The following is a 15705-nucleotide window of genomic DNA, read 5'->3' as shown; positions in this document are numbered from 1 at the left end:
ATTGGGTGAAATTTGCTACTGCTACGCTTGAAGGAAGCGCGCTTTCTTGGTGGAAGGCGCAGATTCAGATGTTTGGGTTGGAGACTGCAAATGCTACGGCATGGGAGGATTTCAAGGATATGATTAAGGATGAATACTGTCACCGGGATGACATCCACAAGCTTGAGAACGAGTACTATGAGCTCAAGATGGTTGGGTCAGAGATTGAAACCTACACCAAGTTGTCCAATGACTATGCTGCTCTCTGCCCGAACATGTCACGACCAATGTACCGAAGGATCGAACTGTATATCAAAGGTTTGGCTCCAGAGATTCGAAGCCATGTCACTACAGCCAACCACACTACCATTCAGCCGATTGTTCGACTTGCTCACAAACTCACTGATCAGGCCGTGGAAGAGGGCCGGTTGCCCAAAAGGATCAGTGCTACCGTCGGAACTTCTAGTGACAGCAAGCGTAAGTGGGAAGGAAGTCAAAGCAAGGATGCTAACCCCACTCAGGCCCCAGCGCAGCAAAGGAAAACTGAAAGCAACAAAGGCACTCAGCAACAGGGTGGCTACCGGGGAAGCTACCCTAAGTGCAACAAGTGTAACAAGCACCACAATGGGGCATGTAACAAGGGCCAGTGTCAGCGATGCCACAAGATTGGGCACGACGCCAAGGATTGTCGAAGTCAGTTCCCAGCTAGACAGAATCAGCAACAACCCCAACAGCAACAGCAGCAGGGAAACAACCGGGCATGTTTTAAGTGTGGAGCTGAGGGGCACTTTAAGAAGGATTGTCCTGAACTGAATCAGAACCGCAACAATAATCAGGGAGCTGGGAACAACAATCAGAACAACAATGCTGGGAATGGTGCTAGAGGAAGAGCTTTCGTGATTGGAGCTGGTGAAGCAAGGAATGACCCCAATGTCGTGGCGGGTAAGTTCCTACTCGATGATCGTTATGTTTCTGTGTTATTTGATTCCGGTGCCGATGCTAGTTATGTATCCCTACGTATTAGTAAGAAGCTTAAGCGTCCGCTTTCGTTACTAAGTTCTCCTCATATCGTCGAGTTAGCTAATGGTAGAAACATCGAGGCCTCACATGTTGTCAAAGGCTGCAAACTAGAGTTGTCTGGTCAGACCTTTAGTATCGATCTTTTCCCTGTTACTCTCGGAAGCTTCGACGTCGTTATTGGTATGGATTGGTTATCCAAGCATCGCGCTGAGATCCTTTGTCAAGAGAAAGTGGTTCGTATTCCTCGCCGTTCTGGCAAACCCCTCATTGTACAAGGTGGCAAAAGTGGGGAAATCTCCGGCATTATCTCGTTCTTGAAGGCCCAGAAGTGTTTACGAAAAGGGCACACCGCTATCTTAGCACTTGTTACCAACACGCAGGAAAAGGAAAAGAGGATTGAAGATTTTCCAGTAGTGCGTGACTACCCCGAAGTATTTCCTGAGGAATTACCTGGACTCCCTCCACATCGTCAGGTCGAATTCCAAATCGAGCTAGCTCCCGGAGCAGCGCCTATAGCTCGTGCGCCTTATCGACTAGCCCCCGCAGAATTGAAGGAACTCTCGACACAACTACAAGAACTTTTGGATAAAGGATTTATCCGTCCTAGTTCATCACCCTGGGGAGCACCGGTACTCTTTGTTAAGAAGAAGGATGGCACGTTCCGAATGTGTATTGACTATCGTGAGTTGAACAAGGTTACCATCAAGAATCGCTACCCTCTCCCTCGAATCGACGACCTATTCGATCAATTGCAAGGATCAAGCTACTACTCTAAGATTGACCTGCGATCAGGCTATCATCAGTTAAGGGTCCGTAATGAAGATATTTCCAAGACTGCGTTCAGAACTCGTTAGGGTCATTATGAATTCCTCGTTATGCCCTTCGGAATGACCAACGCCCCTGCAGTGTTCATGGATCTTATGAACCGAGTATGCAAACCCTACCTCGACAAGTTCGTGATCGTGTTTATAGACGACATCTTGATCTACTCGAAAAGTCAGGAAGAGCATGAACAGCACCTACGCCTTATCCTCGAACTCCTTCGCAATGAGCAACTGTACGCCAAGTTCTCGAAATGCGACTTCTGGCTTCGAGAAGTCCATTTCCTTGGGCACGTGGTTAACAAGGATGGAATCCACGTCGACCCAGCTAAGATCGACTCTATAAAGAATTGGCCTACCCCTAAGACTCCGACTGAAGTTCGCCAATTCTTGGGATTGGCAGGTTACTACCGCAGATTCATTCAAGGATTCTCGAAGATTGCACAACCCCTCACTACGCTCACTCAGAAAGGCGTCACCTACAAGTGGAATGAAGCACAGGAATCTGCTTTTCAGAGGCTTAAGGATAACCTCTGTAGTGCTCCTATTCTCTCGTTACCTGAAGGCACTGACGACTTTGTGGTCTACTGCGATGCGTCCATTCATGGGCTCGGTTGCGTGTTGATGCAACGCGAGAAAGTTATCGCTTACGCCTCTCGACAACTTAAGACACACGAAAGGAACTACACAACACACGACTTGGAACTGGGAGAAGTGATATTTGCGCTTAAGATATGGAGACATTACCTGTACGGTACCAAGTGCACCATTTACACCGATCACAGGAGTCTCGAGCATATCTTTAAACAGAAGGAATTAAACATGAGACAACGCCGATGGGTCGAACTTCTGAATGATTATGAATGCGCCATCAAGTATCATCCGGGCAAGGCCAATGTTGTGGCAGACGCCCTCAGCCGAAAAGACACTGTACCAAAGCGCGTGCGAGCGTTACAACTTACCATCCAGTCTAGTCTCCCTACCCAGATTCGAAATGCTCAGATTGAAGCTCTGAAACCGGAAAACATCAGGGCTGAGTCCCTGCGAGGATCAAGACAACAGTTAGAGCAAAAAGAAGACGGCGCCTACTATGTGGCAGGGCGCATTTGGGTCCCACTTTACGGAGATCTACGAGAACTTGTGATGGACGAAGCCCATAAGTCCCGTTACTCAGTGCATCCTGGTTCAGATAAGATGTACCACGACTTAAGGACCACCTACTGGTGGCCTGGCATGAAAGCCCACATAGCAGCCTATGTTGGCAAATGTTTGACCTGCGCAAGAGTCAAGATCGAGTATCAGAAACCAGCAGGCCTACTACAACAACCGGAAATCCCGAAATGGAAATGGGAGCAAATTTCCATGGATTTTGTTACAGGGCTACCTAGATCTCAACGCGGGAATGATACTATTTGGGTGATAATAGATCGATTGACTAAGTCTGCACACTTTCTGGCCATTAAGGAAACAGACAAGTTTTCTACCTTGGCAGAAATCTATTTAAAGGAAGTAGTCTCCAGGCACGGGGTGCCAACTTCTATTATTTCCGACCGAGACGCTCGTTTTACTTCCGAGTTGTGGCAAGCTATGCACAAATCCTTTGGCTCACGTTTGGACATGAGCACCGCTTATCACCCGCAAACGGATGGGCAGTCTGAACGCACCATCCAAACCCTGGAAGACATGCTTAGAGCATGTGTGATCGATTTTGGCAAGAACTGGGAGAAGCATCTGCCGCTGGTGGAATTCTCCTACAACAACAGCTATCACACTAGTATTCAGGCGGCACCTTTTGAGGCATTGTACGGTCGTAAATGCCGATCACCTCTCTGCTGGGCGGAAGTCGGTGATAGTCAACTCACAGGCCCAGAACTGGTAGTAGATACAACGGAAAAGATTTCCCAGATCAGGCAACGCATGGCGGCAGCTCGTGACCGTCAGAAAAGCTACGCTGATAAGCGTAGGAAACCACTAGAATTCCAGGTCGGGGACCGGGTTCTACTTAAAGTCTCACCCTGGAAGGGTGTGGTCCGTTTCGGTAAACGGGGCAAGCTGAATCCACGGTATGTTGGACCATTCGAAATTACCGAGAAAATCGGTAAGGTTGCTTATAGATTAAACCTGCCTGTAGAGCTGAGTGCAGTGCACAACGTTTTTCACGTATCTAACCTGAAGAAGTGTTTGTCGGATGAAACACTTGTGATTCCTTTTAAGGAACTGACGATTGATGAACAGCTACACTTTACTGAGGAACCGATTGAGATCACGGATCGAGAAATCAAAACCCTCAAACGTAGCCAGATACCCCTTGTGCGAGTTCGTTGGAACTCACGGCGCGGCCCAGAGTTTACCTGGGAGCGGGAGGACCAGATGAAGTCCAAGTATCCCCAGTTATTCCCAAACGAAAACCTCAGCACTGAAGCTACAACCGAATTTCGGGACGAAATTCCAAACTAACGGGGGGATGATGTGACACCCCGTTGAAACACGCTAGCTTGGCAGTGGCTGCTTCAACTTTCGGGACGAAAGTTCTTAAAACTTGGGGATAATGTGACACTCGAGGTTTTTCCGAACGATCACCTTGTAATATTTTGTGTGTATATAAATATTATTAAATGGAAACGTGATTTTGTGCATGATATGTGATGTATGTATGTATTATATATATATATATGAGAGCCGAAACCACGACCCGAGACCATGACTCGCAACCGGGCGGTTGCGAGTGGGCCACTCGGTCTCGAGTGGGCCTTTGAGCCGAAACCGGTTTGGGCCGAAACCCCAAGCCCAACCCGAAACCCCCTTAGTCTTGTTGACACTTGGTATATAATCCCCACTTTCCTTCATTTCCTTCATTTGGCACAACACACCAACACATACACTCCTTACTTTCTCTCAACTAAGAAAACCCCAAAACAACATCCAAACTCCTCCAAATTCTCGGTTCAAGCAAGGATCTCGGACAAGGACTCGGTCAAGATCATCACTCGGACACTCCATCTTCTCTCATTCTCTTCTCTTTGTTTTCGGCTCCCCCTTTTCATAACCGGTTAGTGTTTTCTTTTGTGTTTAAGATGTATGTATGTTGTATGAACTAAGAAATGCTTGGTTAGTAGTTTTGTATGACTTTTAGGTTGATTTGTAAAAATTGGACAATATGTGGTAGCATGTTAGAAATGGTAGTTTAGGAATGTTTATGCCAACCAAAACTATGTTCAAGATTATAAAATGAATGCTTCATTGTTCTTGCAAAAATGATGTTGTTAAATATGAGATTTTGACTATATAGTGTATGTTTTCTTGTTTTGCATCATAATCTTGCTAGAAATATGTGATTTTTGGCTCATAAATGTGTGTTTATGTTAACATGAAAACCCTAGAAACTATGAACATTTGATGAACTAGTTAAAGATGGTTTGAAGATTTAAAAATGGCAAAGTTTGATCTATATGGTTTAATGGTCAAATGAGGAAAAGTGTTTGTAGAAACCTTATTGGTAGTTTCCTAATCTGGGTCTGATTTTATATGTACAATGTGGACTGTCATATCTGCATCATCACGTGTGTATGAAAGTGACAGATTACGACTCGCAACGACAGCATTCCGACTCGAAACCACACCGTTGCGACTCGCAACCAACGCATGACAAGTCGAAACCACGTGATTACGACTCGAGACTACGACGGTTGCGACTCGCAACCAACACGTGACAACTCGAGACCACGGTTGCGACTCGCAACCACAGCGTGACAAGCCGAAATCTCCTGGTTGCGACTCGAGACCAGCTGGTTGCGAGTGGGCTGTCCATTTTAGTTATTGGGCCATTCTGTGTTAACATGGGCTATCTGTTAAATGGACTATGTGTTGCTGTGTTCTGTTTGACTGTGTTACTGTTAGGGCCGGCCCAATAACCCCATGACTATTACTTGTATGAATGTTACGTGCCTGTATATGTTCTTACGTGATTACTTGTACACCGAACCTGACCTATACCGGTAACCATGTTAGGACGTGGTGACCAACGTGATTGACAAGTAACCTAAACCTACCGAGCAACCCAAGGTGAGTTCACAACTTAAAAGCATGCGTCCCGGTGGTTTGGGACACGAGACTAACAACCCTATCCCCTGGTAAAAGGGGATACCATTTACATACCTTCCCTAGTTATTGGGAACAAAACTTACTTTTCCTTCCCGGGTATTGGGAAACCTTTTGGTTAATTACTGTTTATACGGATTGCAACTAACGGCACTAAACGAAACTCTATCACTCAAGTCCCTACTACAAATACCGATTAGTCGCCGGGTTAGGCGAGCGGGTTATTAGTTGATAGCGCTATTTAGGTGTTTACCAGCCTCACACCGTGCCCTGGTTTGGGACGGTCGTGAACTAATGTACTCAGAAATCCGTCAATGATGATAGAACATTGACATCGGGGCATCCTGCGGATACGCAACGGTTACCTAGTGTTCGGTATTGGAAAAACAGTTTAGTCGCTAACTTTTGGGGTAGCTCCCCAGGGCATGTATAAACGGATAAATTAACCGGTGAAACAAAGTTTTTGGTAATTAAAACTGGACAACTAGTGGACTCACTCAGCATTATTGTTGACCCCTTACTGCATGCTTTGCAGGTAACCAGTGACGAAGGAGCTTGCAGCTTGGGAACGTGTAGTGTCTGTTCACCCTTGTGTTGGGTGTTACCTTATCTTGAATCATGAACTTTGTTTTAAACTACCGTACTTATGCTTCCGCTACTTGTTGCTATTTTGGAACTTAAAACTTTAAACTCTGAACTTAATATTTACTAAGCTTATGAATAGTAAGTATTACTTTTGTTATCAACATAAGTATTCGGTATAATTGGTGGCTGGATCCTGGTCGGTCACGCCCTCGAAGCGGGTGTTATCCGCAGGTGGATTTTGGGGGTGTGACACCAGCCACCCAAGAATGGAATCGTTGAGCGAAAACACTTGACAACCTCCAGGAAGCAGCTTTTCTTGCCGCCAGACCTTTCTTCATCAATTAGGAATCTGATGCTGTCACTAAACCATTCCATAAATTGTAGCCATTTTTTGAATGTTTATTTTTTGTTGTATAATCCGCATATATATCATCATTGCTCTTGATTTTCCTGACTGTATATCTATTAAATGTCAACATATACACGTGTGATTTACAAAGATTTTTCAATGCCGAGAACCTCGATCAGAGAGTAAAAAAGGCGTAAGGTTCACAATGGTGTAAAACTAAAATGAGATATACTGGGCTAGGATTCGAGATACAGGAACAAGGGCCAAACCAACCACCCAAGAATGGAATCGTCGAGCGAAAACACTTGACAACCTCCTGGAGGCAGATTTTCTTGCCGCCAGACCTTTTTTCATCAATTAGGAATCTGATGCCGTCACTAAACACATTCCAAAAATTGTAGCCATTTTTGAGTGTTTATTTTTTGTTTTCTAATCCGCATATATATCATCATTGCTCTTGATTTTCCTGACTATATATCTATTAAATGTCAACATATACACGTGTGATTCAGGAAGATTTTTCAATGCCGAGAACCTCGATCAGAGAGTAAAAAAGGCGTAAGATTCACTATGGTGTAAAACTAAAATAGGATATACCGGGGGCTAGGATTCGAGTTAAAGGAACATGGGCCAAACCAGACCGTTCTCCATCAATTTAGAATCTGATGTCGTCACTTAACACATTCCTTAAATTGTAGCCATTTTTTGAGTGTTTATTTTTTGTTGTCTAATCCGCATATGTATCACCATTGCTCTTGTTTTTCTAGACTGTATAACTCTTAAATGTCAACATATACACGTTTGATTTAGTTTACGATGATTTTTCAATGACGAGATCCTCGATCAGAGAGTAAAAAAGGCATATGGTTCACAATGGTGTAAAACTAAAATTGGATATAACGGGCTTGGATTCGAGTTACAGGAACAAGGGCCAAACCAACCACCCACGAATGGAATCGTCGTGCGAAAACATTTGTCAACTTCCTGGAAGCAGCTTTTCTTGCCACCAGACCTTTCTCCATCAATTAGGAATATGATGCCATCACTAAACACATTCCTTAAATTGTAGCCATTTTTTGAGTCTTTATTTCTTAGTGTCTAATCCGCATATATATCACCATTGCTCTTGATTTTCTTGACTGTATATCTCTTAAATGTCAACATATACTCGTGTGATTTAGTTTACGAATATTTTTCAATGCCGAGAACCTCGATCAGAGAGTAAAGAAGGCGTAAGGTTCACAATGGTGTAAAACTAAAATGGGATATATTAGGCTAGGATTCGAGTTACATGAACAAGGGTCAACCAACCACCCAAGAATGGAATCGTCGAGCGAAAATAGTTGACAACCTTCTGGAAGCAACTTTTCTTGCCAACAGACCTTTCTCCATCAATAAGGAATCGGAATCTGATGCCGTCACTAAACACATTCCTTAAATTGTAACCATTTTTGAGTGTTTATTTTTTAGTGTCTAATCCGCATATATATCACCATTTCTCTTGATATTCTTGATTATATATCTTTTAAATCTCAACATATACACGTGTGACTTAGTTTACGAAGATTTTTTAATGCCGAGAACCTCGATCAGAGAGTAAAAAAGGCGTAAGGTTCACATTGGTGTAAACTAAAATGGGATATACCGGGCTAGGATTCGCGTTACAGGAACAAAGGCCAAACCAACCACCCAATAATCGAATCGTCGAGCGAAAACACTTGACAACCTCCTGAAGCAGCTTTCCTTGCCACTAGACCTTTCTCCATCAATTAGGAATCTGATGTCGTCACTAAACACATTCCATAAATTGTAGCCATTTTTTGAGTGTGTATTTTTTGGTGTCTAATCCGCATGTATATCACCATTGCTCTTTATTTTCTTGACTATATATCTCTTAAATGTCAACATATACACGTGTGATTTAGTTTACGAAGATTTTTCAATGCCGAGAACCTCGATCAGTGAGTAAAAAAGGCGTAAGGTTCACAATGGTGTAAAACTAAATTGGGATATACCGGGCTAGGATACGAGTTACAGGAACAAGGGCCAAACCAACCACCCAAGAATGGAATAGTCGAGCGAAAACACTTGACAACCTCCTCGAAGCTGTTTTTCTTGCCACCAGACCTTTCTCCATCAATTAGGAATTTGATGCCGTCAATAGACACATTCCTTAAATTATAGCCATTTTTTGAGTGTTTATTTTTTGGTGTCTAATCCGCATATATATCACCATTGCTCTTTATTTTCTTGACTGTATATCTCTTAAATGTCAATATATACACGTGTGATTTAGTTCACGAAGATTTTTCAATAACATTGATGTGTGTAAAATGCAACATATAAAACACATCAATTAAGGCATAAAACTAGCCCTTTTTAAGTACTAATGTTGGAAAAAGAGTGTTTTTGTCTTCCTTTTGTATTTTCAGGATGAAATGAGCTCAAAATCACAAAAGAAGCAAAAAGACAACTAATTCTACCATAAAATACAAGAAAAGGAACAAAAGTGGACTGCCCGGACCCTCAACGGCATCTCCCAAGGCAAAGGAGAAGAAACAGAGTCTGAACACGCCCCGTGTCCAGCGAACACGGGGGCGTGCCCAGGAAGCAGCAGAAAAGACAAACCAGTAGAAGCTTCCATTGCCCACCACGGGGCCGTGTCCAGCGAGCACGGGGGCGTGGTGAAAGTACAGCAGGCGCATTAATTGTAATTCGCAATTACAATTAATGAAGTGAGAGAATGTCAGACGGGCACGGGGCCGTGTCCAGCGGACACGGGGCCGTGTCCAGCCTTCTGTTCAGCCTATAAATAGAGGAGCTTGGCTTCATTCTCTCTCATCCCTTGGCGCACCACCTCTCTCACACTTCATCCACCACCCACCACCACCATAACACCATCATCCACCACCATCATCCATTGTCCATCGTAGAGTGTGTGAGTCGTCTCGGGATCCAAGATTGATCGTAAGAGTTCTTGACAATCAAGGCCATGTTTGCCTAAGTCTCTTACATCACTTGGTGAAGACAAGTGTTTAGTATAATACTTTTTATTTTTAATCTTTTGCACTTTTTATTTGGTTTTGTATTAATGACTTTAATAACTAGTTACTTATGTTGAAGGTGATCTTTCCTTATCGTTTGTCCGCGGTGTCTTGGCATTATTTTACTGTCTATATAAAATAAAAGATTTTCACCATTCATATCTCCACGGTCTATATGGAGGTATGTTGGCTACCTGGTCGGGGGTTAAGGGAACGGTTTGGTAAGGGTCTTGCCCTTGTTCAACGTTTAGAGGTCCTGCTTGGGACCTGGGTCAAATTTAGTAGGATCTCCTTCAATGCCCATAGGTATTGGATGGCGGGGATCCAAACTCTTTGACCCCCTCATAAGTTAACTACTATTAATACTATAACCCGGCTATTTAGGACTGTATCCCTGCTGACTCAGACTACTTAGTCGAGGGTAACGTCACCGCGAAAAGCGGGGCCTACCATAATTTGCATTAATAACTTAATTCATTATCTTTCAATAATCCGACCCTTTAGGATTGTATCCTTGCTGACTCAAACTACTGGGTTGAGGGTAACGTCGCCTTCAAAAGAGGGGCCTACTACAATAACTAAGATAATCTCTTAAACAAGTGCAAAAGTGCGAAAATAATCAAAGGTTATACTAATACACGTGTCGGATCCAAGTGATTCATCTTGTCTATCTGTTTTTTTATTTTATTTTTATTTTCAGCATTTAGTTAGTTTTTATTTTTCTTAGTTTAAAACATTTTTCTCACTTTTTGATTTGATTAGACGTTGAGGATAAACCGGTATTAAAAGCTCTTGTGTCCTTGGACGACCCCAGTATCTTACCAACACTATACTACGTCCACGATGGGTGCACTTGCCCATATGTGTGTTTAGTGTTAGTGAATATCGTGTTTTATAAATTTAAAACTTGGCTAAAAGTGTAAAAAGGGATTAAATATACATCTAAAAACATATATACACTGACACGCATCAGCCATGAACCTCGGTCAGAGAGTAAAAAAGGCGTAAGGTTCACAATGGTGTAAAACTAAAATGGGATATACTGGGCTAGGATTCGAGTTACAGGAACAAGGGCCAAACCAACCACCCAAGAATGGAATCTTCGAGCGAAAACACTTGACAACCTCCTGGAAGCAGCTTTTCTTGCCACCAGACCTTTCTCTATCAATTAGGAATCTGATGCCGTCACTAAACACATTCCTTAAATTGTAGCCATTTTTTGAGTGTTTATTTTTTGGTGTGTAATCCGCATATATATCACCATTGCTCTTGATTTTCTTGACTGTATATCTCTTAAATATAAACATATACGCGTGTGATTTAGTTTACGAATATTTTACAATGCCGAGAACCTCGATCAGAGAGTAATAAAGGCGTAAGGTTCACAATGGTGTAAAACTAAAATGGGATATACCGGGTTAGAATTCGAGTTACAGGAACATGGGCCAAACTGTAACATTCCCAAAATTTTTATTTTATATAAATACTTATGTTATTAAAAGAATGCATCATGGGTAAATTAACCGATGAAATTATGAGATATTTTGGGCAAGCGTATGAACAATTTAATAAATAAATTATAAAAATACATTATATTTGAACCTAATCTGTTTTTAATAAAACCTGGTTCAAAATGTGGATACAAATATTCTCATTCTAATAACATATTCATTATTTTATAAAGATCATATTTTAGAAGTTATAAAAACCAAATAAATGAAACAGTTGAATTAATTATTATAATATATAAATCAATAATATAAAATTAAATAAACTATAATAATTCACACTTAATGTGAAGTGATTTTTAAAAATAATAATAATAGTGATAATCAAAATTTACACATAAAGTGGACGTGCATTTTTAACAAAATAATAAAGTTTACATTTTGAATTTTAAGATTCTAAGGGTGTAAGGGGTGCTCACCTCTTAGGTGAGTCCCCCCTCTTACACATAACCAACCATAAAATGCCACGTCAACTCCCCTCTAACACTTCCCTAATACCCCTTTTTGATGGCGGCACTCCCCTCTTAGGTGAATTGGTTTTAAAAAAAAAAAAAAAAGAAGAAAAGCATTGATTGGTCAAGCTCTCCCTCTCTCCTCCCTCTCTCCTCCCCTCTCTTCGGCAACTCCCCACCTATTTCACCCTCTCTCTCTACTCTCTCTCTAACTTACCTAATTGTTGGCAGCACACACCTAATAGGTGAGTTGAGTCCCCTAAGGGGTCACCGAAGGGTGCCCCGGATACCCAAGATATACGTGTGTGTAGTGTATAGATTGACAAGTAATCTTGACTAATATTCCTCCAAGTGTCCATCTGCATTAAAAAATTGAAAGAGTACGTGTATACACTAAGAGAAGGAAGCGTGGCCTTCAAACTTCTTAGAATTTACTATATATAGGAGAGGAATCCTTTCAAAATTTCTTTGTTCAGTCTTTCTATCTCGCTGTCTACACACTCTCTATATATATTTTATCCCATAATAATAATAAAGCCATGACCCGTTTTAAGTATTGTAGCCCTTGATCACTGATACCCTGTCCGACTGACGTAGGGCCCCGTAACGTATGTCAAGGCTCTGCCTAAATTCGTTGGGGTTCTGTCTCGTGACGTAGGGATAAAGTGAAATTGGGTTACTATACTTAATGTGGGTACACTATATATTTTATTAAATAATCCAGGAGTTGTACCCAAAATATAACAAACCTCCCGAATATTTTTCTGACACCCTACACTTCCTAAAATACATCCCGTATGTGAAATCCGAGCCCGAAATAAAATATATTATTAAAAATAATCAAAAACAAGAAAATATAAGTTTAGGCGGGCCGCGACAACCCTCACCCTTATTTTACGCGGGCCGTATTAAGGTGTAACCGGATTCCTTTAATTTCATTAGTTCAGGCGGGCCGCGTAAGCTACCCATTAAGTTCACGCGGGCCGCGAGAGGTTCAAAAGGTGGCGCAGCCCGGTGCGGCCACGTGGCCCAACACCCGGCAAACCTACTCGATGACTCAGCCCAGCTACGCGTTGACTAGAGTTGACGCGGGCCGCGTAAGGCCTTGCCTTATTTTACGCGGGCCGCGAGAAAACCCAGGAGAAGCACTATATAAGCAGGCCATCGGATCTTCATTCAAATTCGTTCACAATCGTTTTCTTTCTCTCAATTCTAAAGTGTAGGCATTATACACGGGTATAATACCCCCCCCCTAATTAGCGAAGCTCTGCCTCGTTGTAAGTATCATAACCCTGGATACGTATTAGATATTCTGCCCGATTGATCTAGGGTTCCGTAACGGCTGTCGTGGTTTTGCCCGACGTAGTCGTTGGAATACCGTCTCGGGGAGGGTATTACTAATATTAAAATGGGTTATTATACTAACGCGTGTGCATTGTTTATTCAATTAGATTATAACCAGGGAATCACAAAGGAAAGCCCTATAATAGCAATGTGAGTAATCCTTCTTTTTATGTAAACCTTTTTGTGAGAAATCTCCTTTTTATTAACAGTTTTTACAAAACCTTAACCTTTTTACAATGCAATTTAGCAGTGATTGAGTCTTTGTAATTCTACAATTACTGCCGGTATGTTGGGGTTTTGTATACAAAATGTGAGTAACGTTACCATTGGACGAAGAGTTAGCCAATGTGTAATATGACCCTCAGTCAGACTTGACACTACTGAATGAGTAATTGTGTAGATATAAACATTGTAATCGCCCTCAATACTGTTTAAAGTAAATTCATATTTCTTGATTAAACTGGGATTCACTCACCAGTATTTCTTGCTGATAAAATGTTTTTAAAACGCGTTTCAGGTAACACAATGTGAAAGCCAATTAGAATAAAGCCAGCTCGAGAGCACTGACGGCTTGGAAAAATGTGGCTATAAAAGTTACCTAAAAGACGATGTTTTAAATTCAATAAAATAAGGGTTATCCCTAAAAACATGTTGTAATAAAAATCTTGGGTTTTACCCATGTGATTATAAAAATAAAATATGGTGGTTTTACTCTGATAAAATATTTCCTAACTACGGTCCTGATGAAATTTCCGCTGCCAATTAAGTAAATAACGTGATACCACCGAAACTGGTTCGCGGCCGCCCGTTCCCGGGAACTAGGGATCGGGGGTTGTGACACAAACCAACCACCCAAGAATAGAATTGTCGAGGGAAAACAATTGACAACCTCCTGGAAGCAGCTTTTCTTGCCACCAGACCTATCTCCATCAATTAGGAATCTGATGGCGTCACTAAACACATTCCTTAAATTGTAGCCATTTTTTGAGTGTTTATTTTTGTGGTGTCTAATCCGCATATATATATCACCATTGCTCTTGATTTTGTAGATTTGTATATCTCTTAAATATTAACATATACACGTGTGATTTAGTTTACCAAGATTTTTCAATGCTGAAAACCTCGATCAGAGAGCAAAAAAGGTGTAAGGTTCACAATGGCGTTAAACTAAAATCGGATATACCACGCTAGGATTTGAGTTACTGGAATAAGGTCAAAACTAACCACCCAAGAATGGAATCGTCGAGCGAAAACACTTGACAACCTCCTGGAAGCAGCTTTTCTTGCCACCAGACTTTTCTCTATCAATTAGGAATCTGATGTCGTCACTAAACACATTCCTTAAATTGTAGTTGTTTTTTGAGTGTTTATTTTTTGGTGTCTAATCCGCATATATATATCACCATTTCTCTTGGTTTTCTTGACTGTATATCTCTTAAATGTTAACATATACACGTGCGATTTAGTTTACCAAGATTTTTCAATGCCGAGAACCTCGATCAGAGAGTAAAAAACGCATAAGGTTCACAATGGTGTAAAGCTAAAGTGGGATACACCCGGCTAGGATTCGAGTTACAGGAACAAGGGCCAAACCAACCACCTAAGAATGGAATCGTCGAGCGAAAACACTTAACAACCTCCTGGAACCAGCTTTTCTTGCCACCAGACCTTTCTCCATTAATTAGGAACCTGATGCCGTCACTAAACACATTCCTTAAATTGTAGTCAATTTTTGAGTGTTTATTTTTTGGTGTCTAATCCGCATATATTTCACCATTGCTCTTGATTTTCTTGACAGTATATCTCTTAAATGTTAACATATACACGTGTGATTAAGTTTACGAAGATTTTTCAATGCCGAGAATCTCGATCAGAGAGTTAAAAAGGCGAAAGGTTCACAATGGTGTAAAACTAAAATGGGATATACCGGGCTAGGATTCGAGTTACATGAACAAGGGCCAAACCAACCACCCAAGAATGGAATCGTCGAGCGAAAACACTTGAAAACCTCCTGCAAGTAGCATTTTTTTTCCACCAGACCTTTCTCCATCAATTAGAAATCTGATGTCGTCACTAAACACATTCCTTAAATTGTAGCCATTTTTTGAGTGTTTATTTTTTGGTGTCTAATCCGCGTATATATCACCATTGCTCTTGATTTTCTTGACTATATATCTCTTAAATGTCAACATATATACGAGTCATTTAGTTGATGAAGATTTATAAAAGCCGAGAACCTCGATCAGAGAGAAAAAAAGGCGTAAGGTTCACAATGGTGTAAAACTAAAATGGGATATACAAGGCTAGGATTCGAGTTAAAGGAACAAGGGCGAAACCAACCACCCAAGAATGGAATCGTCGAGCGAAAAAACTTGACAACCTCCTGGAAGCGACTTTTCATGCCACCAGACCGTTCTCCATCAATTAGGAATCTAATGCCGTCACTAAGCACATTCCTTGAATTGTAGCCATTTTTTGAGGGTTTATTTTTTGGTGTCTAATCCG

At 41.6% G+C, this 15705-nt stretch overlaps 1 long non-coding RNA gene across 1 annotated transcript; it reads left to right on the top strand.

Annotated features, from left to right (window-relative positions):
- Positions 1–13311: 13311 nt before the first annotated feature.
- Positions 13312–13914, top strand: LOC118484965. The gene is made up of 2 exons (XR_004875231.1): positions 13312–13350; positions 13718–13914. It is a non-coding gene; the product is annotated as an uncharacterized LOC118484965 (long non-coding RNA).
- The last annotated feature ends 1791 nt before the right edge of the window (positions 13915–15705 follow it).

Source organism: Helianthus annuus, chromosome 12 (genome assembly GCF_002127325.2).
Source record: "Helianthus annuus cultivar XRQ/B chromosome 12, HanXRQr2.0-SUNRISE, whole genome shotgun sequence".
In the NCBI taxonomy this organism is placed as follows: domain Eukaryota; kingdom Viridiplantae; phylum Streptophyta; class Magnoliopsida; order Asterales; family Asteraceae; genus Helianthus; species Helianthus annuus.
This window is presented reverse-complemented; position numbering and strand designations above follow the sequence as displayed.